At 38.8% G+C, this 6,000-nt stretch overlaps 1 pseudogene; it reads left to right on the top strand.

Annotated features, from left to right (window-relative positions):
- The first annotated feature begins 3,713 nt into the window (after positions 1–3,713).
- On the top strand, positions 3,714–4,774 carry LOC103348830 (heat shock cognate 71 kDa protein pseudogene; annotated as a pseudogene).
- The last annotated feature ends 1,226 nt before the right edge of the window (positions 4,775–6,000 follow it).

Genomic DNA, 6,000 nt, shown 5'->3' with positions numbered 1-6,000 from the left:
CAGTCTATCCCTCAGCAGTGTAAAGCACTGGGATAGCAGGTGTGTTTGGGGGAGGGACACAACCGCCTGGGAAGCAGCTGGACTTGGCAGCTTTGAAATGAGAACAGAAAGATAGCACATCTCTTGCATGGGGGCAGTCTGCCCATTCCTTTGACACTCCTATGCCTTAACTGGACTCCTTTGTTTCTTACACATTTAAATCTACACGTGGAAATACATGGTTTTCCCATCTTTGAAAGGAAATAAGTTTGCTTTTCATCTGCCCCCTCCCCCATGCCTGGACTAGACGTTATTTGTCTCGAGGCAGAAGAGAGTTCAACAGAACATGATCTATTTAATGGTCTCCGAAATTACTTCTGTGAAATATCCACCTACTTGCCACAACGTGATTTACTGCATTGCCTGGAAATAACAAATGTAATTACGGTGGAATCTACATAATATGAGGCCAGATTGCCTTAACATTCCTTTTGCTTGAGAGGAACTTAATATGAATAAGAACCAGCTGTCTGTCTGTCATCATGTGCGTTTGGTCAGCTTTCATAACTGATGACAGATACGGCTCTTTTGGAAAATACTTTAAAGTCACGTAATTGTAATGGCCATTTTTTCCCTGACATCTTTAGTATCTCTAATGAATCATGCAAAGCACACCTATTTCACCTGAAACTAAGAGATAATTTTGTGCTCTTCATGTAGGCTGTCTCCTCTGAAATAGTTTCCCCAGCCAAGTGTTTTGGATTTCATTAAGAAAGGGGTAGTACATTTTTATTCAAAAGAGGTAACAAGTGAAACTTGCAACTTCATAACCAAAGAAATGTCATAAAGTAAGCTGGGACTTCAGATGGCAAGAAGGGCCTCCAGGGAATATATGTGTCTATAAAATTTAATTTAATTAGCCTGTATCAAGTATTTGCTGTTTGTCAGATAATGAACGAGAAATAAAAATTTTCACAATAACAAGCACCTTGGGGCCCTCTACTTTGGACTGGATGTCAACATTCACTTTCTTATTTAACCTCCACAACAACCCTACCTTGTAAATTAGATATTAGCACCCACCTCTTTCTAAAGAGAATACCAAAATTTAGTGACACTAGTAGCTTTTCCAATTACATGCAATTAGTTAATGATAAAGTTAAGAGTGGGATCTAGGGCTCAGGGTTCTAGTCCCGGTTGCTCCTCTTCCAGTCCAGCTCTCTGCTGTGGCAGGGGAGGGCAGTGGAAGATGGCCCAAGTGCTTGGGCCCCTGCACCCGTATGGGAGACCAAGAAGAAGCACGTGGCTCCTGGATTCAGATTGGCCCAGCGCAGACCATAGCAGCCATTTGGGGAGTGAACCAACGGAAGGAAGACCTTTCTCTCTCTCTCACTGTCTATAACTCTCTCAAATAATTTAAAAAAGAAGAGTAGGATCTGGGTCTTTGGACTCAAGTCAATAATAAAAGCATTATGAGAAGTTAAGCAAGATGGGAAAATTCAAGATCATCATACTACAAATAGTAACAATATATGTGCCAATAATATCTAATTAAATGATGTATAACAATACAAAAAAAATGTCATTTCATGTCATTCATGAGTGTGGCGACAGTGACTTCAGGATAGCCAAATAGATGTGTGGAACTGGAAAACAACCACAAGTATTGATAGTTGATGTAGCACAGAAGTGTATTTAATGCATGCAGAAAGGAGGGCCCAATAAGTCAATGCTGCCTAATTCTGTAGTTTATACCATATAAACTTTGGAAAAATTCAAGGAATATTTACCTAAATGTGTAAAGTATGACTTTATAAAAACTCTAGAAGAAGATACAGGATATTAGACAATATTGAGATAAGAAATTATTAAATAAGACACAAAAACCACAAAAGACAGATAAAAGATAATGAATTCACTATATTGAAAATAAATTAATAAATTCACTATATTGAAATTATTGAAACATAAAACATACAAGGGAAAGAAATAAGCTGCACACTGGGAGAAAAAAGGCAAAATACATAACTAACAAAAAATTAGAATACTAAATACATAAAGAATGCATAAATCAATAATCTGGCAGAAAATGAGAAATTTACAAGACAGGAAATTCACCAGGTTAATTGATATGTGGAAATAGTTTTAACTTTAATAGTAATATGGAAAATGCAATTTAAAGAATGTGAGGTCATCTCACATATATCAAATTCACATTTATCAAATTGACACATTTTAAAAGTCTAGAAAGTGAAGGAGAGAGAAAGGAATGGAGACAGGGAGGAAAGAAAAATATTTAAGGAGTCTAAAACTCTAGTGTTGGCCAGATGTGATACAGGAGGAAGTTTCATTCATTGCTGATGGAATTTTGGAACACAATGTGGCAACATCTAATAAAGTTTAAGATCAACCTTGCCTAACATCTATCAATCCCACTCCTGTATATACACTGGAATCTTCCAGCGACTCTCTAACAAGCATGCAAGAAGAAATAAAAAATGTTAGCAGGAGCATTGTTTATAAAATCAAAACAATGGAACCTAAATATTGTTAAATAAGACATTTTGCATATGCATAAGTGAAACACTATATGATAGACAAAATGGCTAAATTATTTTTATTTCTACTTGTAGCAACATGGATCAATTTCAAAAACATCATGTTGGGGCCAGTGTTGCGGCAAAGCAGGTAAAACTGCCACCCGCAACACCAGTATCCCATATAGGTACTGGTTCGAATCCTGGCTGCCCCATTTCCAGTCCAGCTCCCTGCTAATGTGCCTAAGAAAGCAGCAAGAAGATGGCCCAAATCCTTGGGCCTCTTTCACCCACGTGAAACTCCTGGCTCTTGGCTTTGGACTGACTCACCTGCAGCCACAGTTGCCATTTAGGGAGGGAACCAGCAGATGGAAGATATCTCCTTCTCTCTGTTTCTCCCTCTCTTTGTAAATTCTGCCTTTCAAATAAATAAATATTTTTTTAAATAAATCATGTTGACAAAAAAAGGAAGTTTCAAAACATTGGAATACTATGTAAAGCTCAAACACCTGGGAAAATACTGCTCATGTAAGCAAATTATGGACATGTATGTTTTAATGAACAGTGAAACATTCAGTTTGTATTTATATAAAATTGTAAAATCAAACATTTAAAAAACAACAAAATCAAGGCATTGCTTGTTTATGAAAAGAGCAAATAAGACTAAAATCAGGGAGAGTTTTGGTAGGAAAAAATCCCTTAAATATTTTTCTTTTTTTTTTTTTTTTTTGGTGCCAATGTTAAATACAGGTTTATTTAAGACATTGCATTTTCCACTTAGATACAGTGCTTATAAAGTGCAATGTTATTTCTTTTCCCTGTGCACATGTTCCATATTCAAATATTGAGAATGCCCAGTAATTTACTATAGCAGCTGAACTTTAAAACTGCCACAGAATTTGCTACAAATTTGGGTCCTTCCATCTTTTACTGTGTGGAACAATGCTGCATCTACAATGGGATTGGCTTACTCAGCCTCTTCAATGGTGGGCCCTGAGGAAGCACCACCAGATGGAGGAGCTCCCCCACCAGGGAAGCCCCCAGGCATGCCCCCTGGCATGCCCCCTGCACTCTGGTACAGCTTGGTGATGATTGGGTTGCAGACTTTCTCCAGCTCTTTCTGCTGATGTTCAAATTCTTCCTTTTCTGCAGTCTGGTTCTTATCCAGCCAGTTGATGATTTCGTTGCATTTGTTTGAGGTCAAATCCACAGCTGGAGACACCCACTTAGGAGGAGAAGACTTCGACAACTGAATGGTCAACCATTTTATTGCCGAGTTCAAGCGCAAGCATAAGAAGGACATCAGTGAGAACAAGAGAGCTGTCAGGCGTCTCCGCACAGCTTGTGAGCGAGCTAAATGTACCCTCTCTTCCAGCACCCAGGCAAGCATTGAGATAGATTCTCTCTATGAGGGAACCGACTTCTATACCTCCAGCACCCATGCTCCATTTGAAGAGTTGAATGCTGACCTTTTCCGTGGCACCCTGGACCCTGTCGAGAAAGCCCTTCGAGATGCCAAGTTAGATAAGTCTCAGATCCATGATATTGTCCTGGTGGGTGGTTCTACTAGAATTCCCAAGATTCAGAAGCTGCTTCAAGACTTCTTCAATGGAAAAGAACTGGATAAGAGCATCAACCCTGACGAGGCTGTTGCCTATGGTGCAGCTGTCCAGGCAGCCATCCTGTCTGCAGACAAATCTGAGGATGTTCAAGATCTGTTGCTGTTGGATGTCACTCCTCTATCACTTGGGATTGAAACTGCTGGTGGAGTCATGACTGTCCTCATCAAGCGCAATACTACCATCCCTACCAAGCATACACAGACCTTCACCACCTACTCCAACAACCAGCCTGGCGTGCTCATTCAGGTTTATGAAGGTGAGCGTGCCATGACCAAGGATAACAATCTGCTCGACAAATTTGAGCTCACAGGCATACCTCCTGCACCCCGTGGTGTTCCTCAGATCAAAGTCACATTTGATATTGATGCCAATGGCATTCTTAATGTATCTGCTGTGGATAAGAGTACAGGAAAAGAGAACAAGATCACCATTACTAACGACAAGGGCCATTTGAGCAAGGAATACATTGAGCGTATGGTCCAGGAAGCTGAGAAGTATAAGGCTGAAGATGAGAAGCAGAGGGACAAGGTGTCTTCCAAGAATTCACTTGAATCCTATGCATTCAACATGAAGGCAACTGTTGAAGATGAAAAACTTCAAGGCAAGATTAATGATGAGGATAAATATTTTTCTTAAAAAATTTGAAATGAGGGGCAAATATTTGGCACAGTAGTTAAGACACTATTTGGGACACTCATATCCCAGTCTTCTATTTCCTATCAAGTTTCCTGCTAAAGTGCACTGTGCGAGGCAGCGGGTCATAGATGGAGTGCTTGAGTTCCTGCCACTCCAATGGGAGATCCAGATTGAGATTGTGGCTCCTGGCTTCAGCCTGACCCAGCTCTGACTATTGCAGCCAATTGGAGTGTAAGCCAGTGGATGGAATATCTCTCTCTGTGTCTCTGCCTTTTAAATGAAATGAAAATAAATAAAATATTTTAAAGTTAATAAAATAAAAAAAATCCAAAATAAATGTATTAGTGGTGATGGCAAGAAAGAGATAAAAAGAAGACAGAGGCCAAAGAGAGATATATATTGCTAATGCTTACTAGAAATGGATCATATGTTTAAAAAATTATTTATTTATATGGGAGGTAGAGAGAGAAACAGGGAGGGAGAGAGAAAGGAAGGGAAGCAAGGAGAAAATAATAATAATCAAGCAATCTAATACACTGGATCAAATAACTGAGATTTCTTTCTCTCAGGCAACCACTTCAATTTTAAAAAATATAGCGATAATAACCCCTATATATTTAACCATTAACAATTATGTACAAATGAAATGTCTGACAGCAATGTTGTAAGAGATGGAAAGGAAGTGTCAGAACACTGTTACAAGTACTTGGGCTACCTATGAAGCAAGTAGGCCCGGATGAATTACAAATGCAAAATCAACAGTATAGTTGATATAATATAGGAAACAAAGTGGAATAATATAAAATGCTCTATTAAGACTAGATAAGGCAAAAACAGAAACAGGGAAAGAAACAAAGAACAAAGATAAGGAACAGAAAACAGTTGAAAACATGATAAATATTAATCCAAGTTCAATTAATCCAACTTTAAATATAAGGCAATAATCCCATCATTCTGTACATAAGCCTTCAAACTGTTTTCCTGAAAGTGAAACATAGTTCATATTTTTACCTAAATGAGATCTACTCTACATGTTCATTTGAAAGCTACTATTTCCAGGTCACATTCACCAATCTTACTTCAGAAAATGTTACTTTCACCTAATATTAAAATTTACAGGCTGGAGTTGTGATGTAGCAGCTAAGGCCAACTGCCTACAATGCCAGAATCCTACATGGGAACAGGCCTGTGCCACAGCTGCTTCACTTCCCTGCTGATGTCCTGGG

Source organism: Oryctolagus cuniculus, chromosome 3, assembly GCF_964237555.1.
Source record: "Oryctolagus cuniculus chromosome 3, mOryCun1.1, whole genome shotgun sequence".
Classification (NCBI taxonomy): Eukaryota; Metazoa; Chordata; class Mammalia; order Lagomorpha; family Leporidae; genus Oryctolagus; species Oryctolagus cuniculus.
This window is presented reverse-complemented; position numbering and strand designations above follow the sequence as displayed.